General features: G+C 37.0%; 1 long non-coding RNA gene across 1 annotated transcript; it reads left to right on the top strand.

The window, feature by feature from the left end:
* Window positions 1-206: 206 nt before the first annotated feature.
* Window positions 207-8,363, top strand: LOC308191377. Its single transcript, XR_013947926.1, has 3 exons — window positions 207-352; window positions 2,253-2,355; window positions 8,130-8,363. It is a non-coding gene; the product is annotated as an uncharacterized lncRNA (long non-coding RNA).
* Window positions 8,364-11,446: the final 3,083 nt, after the last annotated feature.

Below are 11,446 nucleotides of genomic sequence, written 5' to 3'. Positions count from 1 at the left end.
AGCTTTTCATCCTTCAAGAACTCCCAAGTCCTTCTCTTCAGGGCTGCTCTCAATGAGTTCTACTCCCAGTCTGTCCTCATGCCTTGGATTGCCCTGACTCAGGTGCAGCACCTTCCACTTAGACTTGTTGAACCTCATTAGGTTCACATGGCCCCATTTTTCTATGAGGCTGATTAAGTTGGTTTGCTTAACTTGGAGAAGAAAAAGTGAAGGGGGATGGTGGGGATCAAAGTATAGAATTTACAACCACAGATATTTTGATTTATAAAATCAAAATTGGAGATATTCAGTACCCAGATGACCAATGGGCTCTTTCTACCTACTCTATTTTGACCCTGATTTTTGCTGAAAGGTGGATGAGAAGATCTCCAGATATCCTTTCCAACTCAAATGATTCTGTGAGTCTGTAAGTCTATCAAAATTTTCTACAGTGCAATAGCAGTCAAACTATCTGTGGAGGATCCTCTAATCTGGAAAGGCAAGGGAGAAACACATTAGCATTTTGTGTTTGTTTTCCATTCTTCGGAATTCCCCAGAGCACTGTCGTTTGCTACTTGTCACATTAAAACAAAACAGTGCATCTTTTGGCACATGTAACATTTTATAAACAAAGGAACTAAGTTGTTTGGTTTCAGCAGAAAGCCAAAGGGACACTAACACAGCCATGCAAAACAGTGGAGTCAAACTTCTGAAAGAGCTTCTTAATTTCAGTTCAATTACCTATTTCGAAATACATTATGAAAACAAATGCTGTTTCTAGAAAATCCAAAAGGTAAATGGTAGCTTGTTTTGCAAGTTCTGGCCACTGCTAATGTGAAAGCATTCTTCTCTGAAGTTTCTGGCCTCCATGACAACCTCAGAATCTGTCAGTTTGACTCCTTTTCATTTCAGATATAAACTGGATTTTTTTCTCCCTCAAGCCAAATTCTCTCTCCTTTTGCCCTCATTCTTTACCTTCTAGCAGCTAGTACTAATGCTGTATATATGTGAAGAATGAAAATGGATCATATGATGAAAGTAAATTAAAATCCCCTTAGAATATGACATGCTTAAATACATAAATCCAGAGTTTCTTCAAGAACTGTATTCTGGACTTCAAGGTTTCAGTACAAGGTTAGGTTTTTAAATCAGTGTTTTTACTCAATTTTAAAAGAAGAAATATATACAGAAAATGATGAAAGACAAATAAAGAGACCACTTGTTAGTATATAAATGAACAGAGACAGAAAACTGTGTTTTATGGTTTTATTTAAAGCAACTTAGAACTAGTAGCAGCCTCTTGCTCTATATATGAGTGATGTCACTCTTAATAGATCATGCACTGTTAGCTCTTCTCACAATTCAAAAATAATGACAAAGCTTGTAATCTGACTTTCTTTATCATGCAGTAAATAGTGGTCAGGCAACCGAATATTGTTTTCTGTGTATGCATCTCTTGTTGCAGTAATGATGCAGCAAACTTGTATTGCTGTTGACATGATAGGAAGTCTCTCCCAAAACCAGTAGACTACAGCTACCTTATTCCTTACCATCCTATTTCTTTCAGTTCTTTTTCTGTCTTTTTAGACCTTAGGCATTTTTTTTCATTGTTTTAGCCTGAATAAGTTTATCTAGTCTTCAGGTTTATCCTCAGCCTCTCTTGCTGGAAGGACATTCTTACTCTCCTGTCTTCTGGCTATTAGGGCCACCACTGTGTTTTCCTTTCTGTAGTGCTTTTTAAAATACCGCTGGATTTTCTTTCCAGCACTGCCTATATCCTCCTTCCTGAGTTGTATTTTTTTTGTTGTTGTTGCTTTTTTTTTTTTATCAGCTAAATGGGAGAGCTGGAAAGGGATATGGAGGAGTGAATTATTTATCTCTTTCTTTTTCAGACTGCCTTAAATGAACAGGGTTAGAATTTGAGGTCTTAAAAATACGAGGTCTAAAAAATTCCACTGGGAAATTTAAGAAAACCCACTGAGGTTTAGCTGAATCTTAAGATTAATGGACTACACATTTTTTTTTTTTTTTTAACCAAGATTTTTTTGTCTAGAACTTGTTTTACTGAAACTAGGGACAAAAAGGAGGAAAAGAACAGGAAAAAAAGTATTTAGGTAAGTGAAAACAATTTCTGTGTATGTATGTATTCAAACAGACATCATATTATACCTATTACACCTATCATAGGCACAGTCAAGTTGGTCTGTATTTTATTGTAACCCAGCAAAAGCATTTGAGAGACTAATTCTGGGATGAAATCTTATTTGTTTCAGGTCATTGTGTTTTCAAAAAGCTAAAACGGTAATCTCAGACAAGACTTGGCCTTGAAGCACAGAAGCCACAATATGATGCCTGTGCCACTGTATGGCTGCCATAGTAAGAAAGACACTTTTACAATTAACTACATTAAAATACTCTTTGGAAGTTCAGATTTGGTGATATCAGATTCTACACATGACCTGTTCAGTCCAAACCCTTCCTTTTCTTTGTGTTGTGCAAAAAGCAATTTTAATGCTAAATTTTCTTTTGATATGGTTCAATAACAATGCAAAATGGATGAGGTCTAATAAAATAACACAAAGTTAAAGGCAAGCTTGAATTCTTGGCTTCACTATCATTTTACCTGGGTTTGATAAATGACACTGCCTGCATGGTAGACTGTATGAGTTGTCATATTTTTCTAAGATCTTGTCTAGTGGAAAAGTTAATGTATTTTTTTTTCTCCTTCTGAATTTCTCAGTGTGGTAATTGCTATGTATTTTTTAATTTAATTTTATTTTATTCTTCTAGATGAGAACCTTTAAGTTGTTCTGTCAGGATGTCCTTTGATGCCAGGTGCATGTCAAATTTGTGGACGCACACTTGGGTTAGAGACTCTATTCACACTTTGCACATTACCAAATGAATCATTTAGAAACCATACTATCAAGTTTTCTATGACAGCCCCAAATTCACTTACCTGACATTACCATTTTTTTTTTTTCCTAAAAAGCTTGCATGATTTTTTCCTTTAATCTACCCTTTTGCTATCAAAGAGGGATGTGAAGAATTCAAACTTGCTGACTTTTCATTAATATTTTTTTCTTGTCTCTAACTTCTTGCTAGAGATTTTGGAATAAGTATTTTAGCTCTGTAACAACATTTGGACTCTGATTTTTTGGTTTTGAATGCTCATAAAGATTAAATATACAAGTTCAAGTATATGAATAGAATCATGCTGTGTTGTAAGATTCTCTATTTTTATTTTTATTTTCTAAATAATATTTCAATAAAGAAATGAATTTAACTATGTTTGGGTTTTGAGGGAGCCATGTTGCCTAACCTTTTAAACAAAAAGGTTACATTCACTCTACAGCAGTAGAGGGAATGGACCACCAACGTAGTCTGGTCCCTATATTCCTCTGAAAAAGCAACTAGTTGCTGAGGTCAAATAAAAAGTACAGAAATAGGAGTGAGATCAGAGATTAAGAAGGCAGCTGGTAAGGAGTGAAACCAACAGTGAGCCTACAACAATTTATTTTGTTTAAGCTGCTACATTAAGGGCCAATTCTCACCCATGTCCAGTAGAAGTATAGATAACTAAGAGTAATTGTAACCTGCTGAGGGAAAACTGAGTTTGAGATATATGAGTGTCCCTTAGTAGCAGTAATATTTGCACAATACTTCAGCTGTGGGTAGAGCCAGCTGACATTGCTATTCCTGCAGGGTATAAATACTTCATTTGCATACATGACTAGAAGTGTGAATTAACTTACATAAGTGTGAGATAGTTTGAGACAAAAGCAAGAAAATTGACACGTCATACATTTTTCACTCAGAAAGTGTATCCTTTTTCTCCAACAAACCAAGTACACTGCTCTTCTAAGTTGAAGGAAATTTGCCATGTGCTCAATAGATTTTTCTTCCGTGGATTTATTTTCCACCAACAACTCTGCCAAGAATTCCTGCTTTCACTTCTTATGAAAGCTGCTTCACCTCCACATGTTTAACATAAACATCAGTATTATAAAAAAATTAATTACTATTCTAATCAGCTTGCTGGTGTCTATCTGATCCTTCAGAGTCATATATACTTCTAAGATAGCCTCTTTTTCTCTACTATAAGCCAATCTTCCTTCATAACTTATGCACTCAGACCCTTAATCATTTTGCATGGCCTTTGCTATGCCTTTTCATTATCAGCAATGTCCTTTCTATAATAAGTAGAGTTGATTCAGCTGATACTCATTAGATATGCTGTCTCCTCCAAATACCAAATGTTCCTGCAATATTCAGAGGGATTTGAGTGAACGTGGTGTGGGGGGCTGAAAGTGGTGAAGACAGCCATCTAATCTTCCAAACTTCAGTATCATTTGGTTTGCAGTGTCTTTGAACATTAATTTACATTGTTGTGAATCAACTGTCATGCTTGGTCGTATATTGTGTTGGCTCCCTGTACGACCATGTCCCTTTTTAACACTTTCCCCTCACCATAATCTTACGGAAGGTAGAAAATTCTGCATTTGCTTGAGAAACAGTGATGTGAGCTGCTGGAGCTCCTTTAGCTCTTCCAAACAGATCCCAGTTCACTGTGAGAGGAGATGGACAGGTCACTGTCAGCTTCAGCAGATGTTGACCTGTTTCTCTGCTTATGGACTTGATCTATAACTAAATGACATCGTGGTTAGGCTTTGAATTTCTTTGGCAGTAAGATCAACACTAACAATATGAGGGCAAATTACAGTCCCTGTAATTCTGATGACTTTAAAAGGGCTGTGCGACAGGTAAATTAGTAGGGAATTTGGCTTAAGGAGACCAAAAGTGCACACTATTGCTAATGTACTCTCATTACTGCCCTATTTAACAGAAAAAGACACTGATTATATATACTATGTAAATCCCAAGGCCTTTTCTGCTTCTGCCAAACACTGTAGAGAGGGATTTATTGCATTATCCATTATCACGTCCAAGTCTATTCTTGGTTTGTATTGTGCTTCATTTTAGGCTATAGTCTCTGTGGATAGTTTTGATCCTCCCTTCTCTCATTACTTTATACTTCTCTGTGCTGAACTGCATAAGCCAATTATCAGACCATAAACCTCATCTATCCAAAACATTTTGAATGTGTATGCTCTGTGCCTTTGTGGCTGCTGCCCTCCTCCTATTTTGTGTCATTATCAAACAAAAGCACATTTTAAATATTGTCATACACGCCCCCCAACCCCCTTCAAAGTCATTCTTAATTAGATAATGATTAATTAGATGTTTGTAAAGCACTTTGAATAAACAAAGTACTATAGAAGCGCAAAGTATTATTATTAATATGCATCATTGTCAGTGTTATTAATACTGAGCTTTGCTGCAGCAACCCTGTCATTACTGTTCGTCATCCTGAATTGTCCGCTCTTTCCAGCACAAACCATTTCCTCTTTACAAGCCAGCTTTTAATCCAATTCAGTGCATTTACCCTTTGTAATATGCTTTCTGACTTAGTAAAGAAATCTCTCTGTAGTGTCATGTGGCACCAGGAGCAGTTGTGAAATGCAGACAGATTATATGACCATCCTTTTCCCCTGCATTAACAATCCAGCAATGTGTTCAAAGAATTCAAGCCAAATTGGCACACATGCTTTTCTTTTTAAGAATCCATGTACTATCACCCTTACCGGGGGGTTGCAATATATTGTGAGTACCCCTGTTGTGCAGAAAAAAATGCACAGAACAAGTCTGCTGACCTCGTCAGATGAAGCTCGGCAGGAATGCAGAAGATTGTCTTGGTTAGTTTCAGACGGTGAATTAAAGAGGGAAAAGAGGGAAAGCACATTTGAAAAGGATAAGGCACTTTTCTATGATAATGCCCTGTTTCACTCCAAGACATCACCTAGCTCAAAGTTTACAGAGGTGTTGAATTTAAAAAAAAAAAACGCTAAAAGGAAGAAAAACAGTCCTAAGCCTAAAGGTATCTAAACTGTAAGTAGCCATTTCAGCTGAAAATTATGCCTTCAGTTAACACAACTGATGCAAATACACTCACTTGGCAGTCTCTGCTCATCTACATCTGTTAGAACAGTGTGAGATCTGCTAGCCTGTTGGTCAGAGCCTTGCTCCAACATACAGGTTCCAGGCAATTATAAGTTTACATGGGCAGACTTGAAAACACTGTGGAAAAATTCGCTTTTCTTCAGGAAGTCCCTTCACTGTGCCAGCTGAACAACATTGGCAACATATGCCAGCTACAGTCAATTACACTAGCTTATACTAATATGACATCCAGAAGTAAAGGCAGGCAAAGAGTCCGTGCCTCTTACTGGCTGCCAAAAAGAAAAGCTGTATTGCCCTAGGTGCTGCAAAGCCCATAAAGACCACATTGGGGTATAGGCATTAGAGCCAGATGGAAGGAAGATGGTTAATGAAAGAAATTGAAATTTGGAACTTGTCCTGAGAAATAGCCAACAATCTTCCAGCCCAGAGCTCTGTGGTAATCAGCAGTGGCCCTATAACATGGGGGAGTAGAAAACAAGATCTGTAGTCAACACTCTTCATGTCTAGGAAAAAGACCCTGAATGGGACTTATGTATAGTGCAGTTATAGCTTTGCATAGCAGGTTAGTCAACTGACTCCTGGGCTGCAGTCAAAGCTGAGACAAAAATCAATAGGAAAAAAACCCCTATAGCTACATGATCCAAAACCAATAATGCTGGGTACATTTTCTGGAATGAACCTAGTTTTGTTTTTTATACTGCTGACCTTCCTAAGGCTAAATTTGCAATCAGTGATTCTATTGTTTTCTATGTGCTTTTTGTTTGTCCTAGTACATATAAGTCTCCACAGAACTGTTTGTTCCCTATACCTAATAGCCATATTAACACTAGATGGCCTTTTAAAATATATTTTTGAAGACATGGATTTGTTTTTCAAAATGGCTCATAAATGTTAGAAACAGCCTCCTAATGAACTCCGAGATACCAAGAGATTATGAGCAATAAAAAGCATCTAATACAGATGTTCAAGAAGAATGAAAAATTGTGAACTCACAGCAGAAGATATACCAAAATAATTTAGTCAAAGTTTGAACAGTGTCACATTACAGCATCTAGGGAGGAATTCTAGGTTAGGATTCTGATTTTCATTTGTGCTTTGTTCTCATTATAATTTAAAAAGAAAGTCTCAGACCTGGACTTTCCCAATAAACGGAAAATGTTATTTCAAACACTAGCTGGTTGTGCAGGTTCTCAAAAAGACACAGCCCTCTCATATTTTAGTGCAGATGAATGGTGATGATGAAGCTAGCTGAGGTTTTAACCAATGATAGCTATCTGGTCTCTGCTTTACATCTTCTGTATTTGTTTAAAAACGTGTCACAGAAACATAATACCTCGCTTTTGCTGACTGCATTAGATTGCATTACCTTCTTCTGGGAGCCTTGCAGAAGGAGGAAATATTACAGAAGGAGATGTGCTGAGGTCAGCCGTTGTAACCGGGACAGTCACAGTAGCACAACCTGAGTCTCTGCATATGTCTTCTGCTATAAAAAAGTCTCTCTGGATGCTATAGATAAAAAAGGGAGTTTAAGGAAAAAGAGTTTCAAGCTGTGGAGATCTTCAATAAAAACTGGTTTTAGCTGGACTTCTCTATGTTACTAAAAGACAGCAGATGAAAAATGCACAAGTACAGGCATGGGCAGCAGCCTGAGTGGTGCAGCCCAGCCATCTTAGAGGGATCTTGTAACCCACTGCTAAGGCTGTGTGTGAGGTGTGCCTACAGCAGCATAATGGGTCACGAACACACAAACCTATCAGGGCACCTTTATAAATCAGGCTCCATATATCTCCAGCTTTATTCCTTTCACTTTATACGCTCCATTCTGCTCTATATCTACACAGGTAAAATCTCTCATTACTCCTCTTCTGGCCTTTCCTTATGCTCTTTTCATCACTGGCTTAGTCAATCATTTCCCAGTTTACTTGAACTTTCTGCCCAGGTGGCCACTGGCATATTCCCAGAGCAGCTGTAGTTTACATTCTGAAACAGGAGGCCAAACTCAGGGGTGACTCCAGTTCTTGTGGGAGTTGGTGGAGGGAGACTGTTAATAGGACATACAGAAATAGATGCCCAGAGGAGGGTGCTCTTACATATTCCTCAGTTAAAGTCACTTCATTTATACTTTACAGGCACTGGAGAGTCATAATGGGACCAGATAGAAGAGATTTTCAATCTGTGCAAATGTTCCTCAAAGAAGAGAAGAGCCCCAGGACTGATTATGGTCAGTGTTATGTATACAGCCTAAGAATCCATCATATAAACTTCTGCTTTGTTAAAACTCCAGAGCCTTCAGGCTGCAATTATGACACCTATTTACCAACACAGAAGGAAATTCAAACTGACGGAGCCATGGAGGAGTTCAGACAGACCTCTTGTGAGGCAGTGGGGGTCCATCCCTACAAGAATTTTATCTTTCATAAGATCTTTCTGTCTTGCTTTTCTTTTATGTTAAGTGTGGATAGTATGCATGGTAGCACTAAGCCCAGATCCACGACAAGCCGCAATGGGAGGTGTATACCACATAGGAGACATACTGTACCTGCACAGTAGTTCTCAGAAGGCATTTCCCAGCTGAGCATGAAAAATATGTTTAGAAGATGTTAGAAGATCCCGACAGCCTGTATTCTGAGAAAGGTAAGACCTCTTTGTGTGACTGTGTAGTTCAGCACTACTGTTTATGATGACATTGATTGAAGCAGATTTATTGTTCTGCAAAAACAAGTTCAGTAAATGTGCTGCAGGTTTATTGTGCATTTATGTAGCTTTTGTAGATATTGCTGGCTGTCCCTAAACTTGCAGCGACAGGTACACAGCAACTCAGTCTAGGTGTGAAAGCTGGTGTGTCAGAGAAAGCTACGAGGTCCTTTGCAAGATAATGTACAGTTTTTGTTTTCTATAACAGCTAGTCATATCTTAATAGTATTATCCTGAAGAAATAATGAATAGCATATGCTGTTCTTTTTTTTTTTTAACCTTACTTTTCTCTTGACCCTCCCTTTCTCTGTCCAACTCCCCGCTCCCCCCCACCAAGTCCACCACAATATTTTCCATTGAGACCTGACTGAGTACAAAACATTAGAGCCACTACTGCTTGAAAGTGCCTGAAATACTACAAAGGCTGTGTTGTAAACCATCAAAGTGATGTTTTCATAGCACAAAAATAAGTGTTGCATGTTCTAGTTTGTCGTATGAGGTCGTGTGGAAATATCTGAGGACGCAAAGCCTACAGAAGACAGGTGGCAGACTCTGCAGAGGAAAGGCAGACAGACTTGGAGCAGTTTTGTTCTTACTGCCTACTAAGAAAATCTCTCTCTTATGTGTTAGCCCCTGATCAATGCCTAGGCACTATCTGGAAGAGTGTTAGCTTCCAAAATGTGGTAAGCATAAAACAATCGGAACAATCAAACGCCAGTGTTAAGTCTATGCCCTGTTTCTGTCTTAAGTAATTTTTAGTAGCAGTAAAAGTAGTAATAGTATCTATTTTAATATCAGGTGTAACAGTGGAAATTTTTCTGGTCTTTTGGGATTAATACCTTTGGCATTCTGTTTTCAGCAATGCCATAGAATTTAGATCAGCATTTTGATACTTGTGTACTTAAATTGGAACTTTAATTCCACCTCTGTCTGCTTAAACAACCAACGGTTATATGCCTGGATCTGTACCACTGAGTTTGGACAGGTCTTAAGGCCGGTAGAAATTAATTGATCTTTGAAAACAAGGTTATCCTTTTATTTAAAATCATAGAATCAATTAGGTCAGAAAAGACCTTCAAGATCATCAAGTCCAGCCATTAACCTTGCACTGCCAAGTCTACCACTAAAGTAGTGGTAGTAGTAGTAAACTTATTTTAATCAGGTGATTTTAAGAAGTCACGATTAGTTCTTAATCATGATTTAATTTTTTATTTTATTTTTTTTTCTGGCTCATATTCAACAGCTTCTGTTCAATGATTTCTTTCAGAGATTAAAGATGACATTCCTTCAGAAATAAGAATACAAGAAAAAAAACAAAAAACACAACTCTGCAATCACAGCTGGTTTTTCTTAGTTAGATAATGACTTCATAAGATATGAAGTATGTAGTGTAGATATGATATGGTATCTGCATGCTGTCTCTTGAAGGAAAAATATTTCCTGCTGCTTTCTTGCACTTTTCAGTTAAGATGAGCAAAAAAATTCCTTTACTAACAACTACGAGAATTCACATGGACAGTTCTTCTGTTGCAGATTATGCATAATAACTTGATTGCCACAATAACTTGTGTATAAGCTTATAAGTGATCATATGATGTCAACAACCAAAAGCTTTGATGCAAATGGAGCACTGGAACAGGTTGTCCAGATGTGTTGTGGAATCTCCCTCTCTGGAGATCTTCAAAAGTTGCCTGGAAATGGTCCTGGGCCTTCTGTAGGCGGCCCAGCTTGAGCAGGTTGGACCAAATGGACTCCAAAGGTCCCTTCCAACCACAACCATTCTGTGATTCTGTAATTTTAGTGTCTCTCTGAACAATACTTTGCATGTTTTCCTTTAGCATAATAGAAGGTTCTCTTATGAAAGGTATGAGGCTATTTCTGTACACTGAATCACAGAGATGTTTGTACAGGTAAGGATTTAATATTAAACTCTCAAAAGTTTTGAGTTGCTTGGCTTAGAAGAAAGCATAACAGACAATTTTTTTGTGACCCCTTGATCTGTTCTGATTGTAACCCCAAAATAAAATACACAAAATAGTAATGCACAAAATATGTGTATAAAATCATAATTTTGGTAATGTTTTCAAACAAACAACACATTCCCCCACATTCCCCATTTTTTTAAAGTAAAACATAATGTTCTTTTGACCAATTTCATTGAAAAAATAGGACTCGATGTAAAATGATTTTTGAAAAAGAAAAAAAAATAGTCCCCTTGTATTTTTTACCCATTTTAATATCATGAAGTTCAGTTTTCTTCTCTTCTCTTCTCTTCTCTTCTCTTCTCTTCTCTTCTCTTCTCTTCTCTTCTCTTCTCTTCTCTTCTCTTCTCTTCTCTTCTCTTCTCTTCTCTTCTCTTCTCTTCTCTTCTCTTCTCTTCTCTTCTCTTTTTTCTTTTCTTTTCTTTTCTTTTCTTTTCTTTTCTTTTCTTTTCTTTTCTTTTCTTTTCTTTTCTTTTCTTTTCTTTTCTTTTCTTTTCTTTTCTTTTCTTTTCTTTTCTTTTCTTTTCTTTTCTTTTCTTTTCTTTTCTTTTCTTTTCTTTTCTTTTCTTTTCTTTTCTTTTCTTTTCTTTTCTTTTCTTTTCTTTTTCTTTTCTTTTCTTTTCTTTTCTTTTCTTTTCTTTTCTTTTCTTTTCTTTTCTTTTCTTTTCTTTTCTTTTCTTTTCTTTTCTTTTCTTTTCATTCCTTTGTTGGCTGGGATTTTACCCTCTACTGAATAATCCTTTTAATCCTTTTTTTTTTTCCTCATTCCA

This window comes from Anser brachyrhynchus (assembly GCF_964034855.1).
Source record: "Anser brachyrhynchus genome assembly, chromosome: 3".
Lineage (NCBI taxonomy): Eukaryota > Metazoa > Chordata > Aves > Anseriformes > Anatidae > Anser > Anser brachyrhynchus.
The sequence above is the reverse complement of the archived record's forward strand: the minus strand, read 5'-3'. Positions and strand labels throughout refer to the sequence as shown.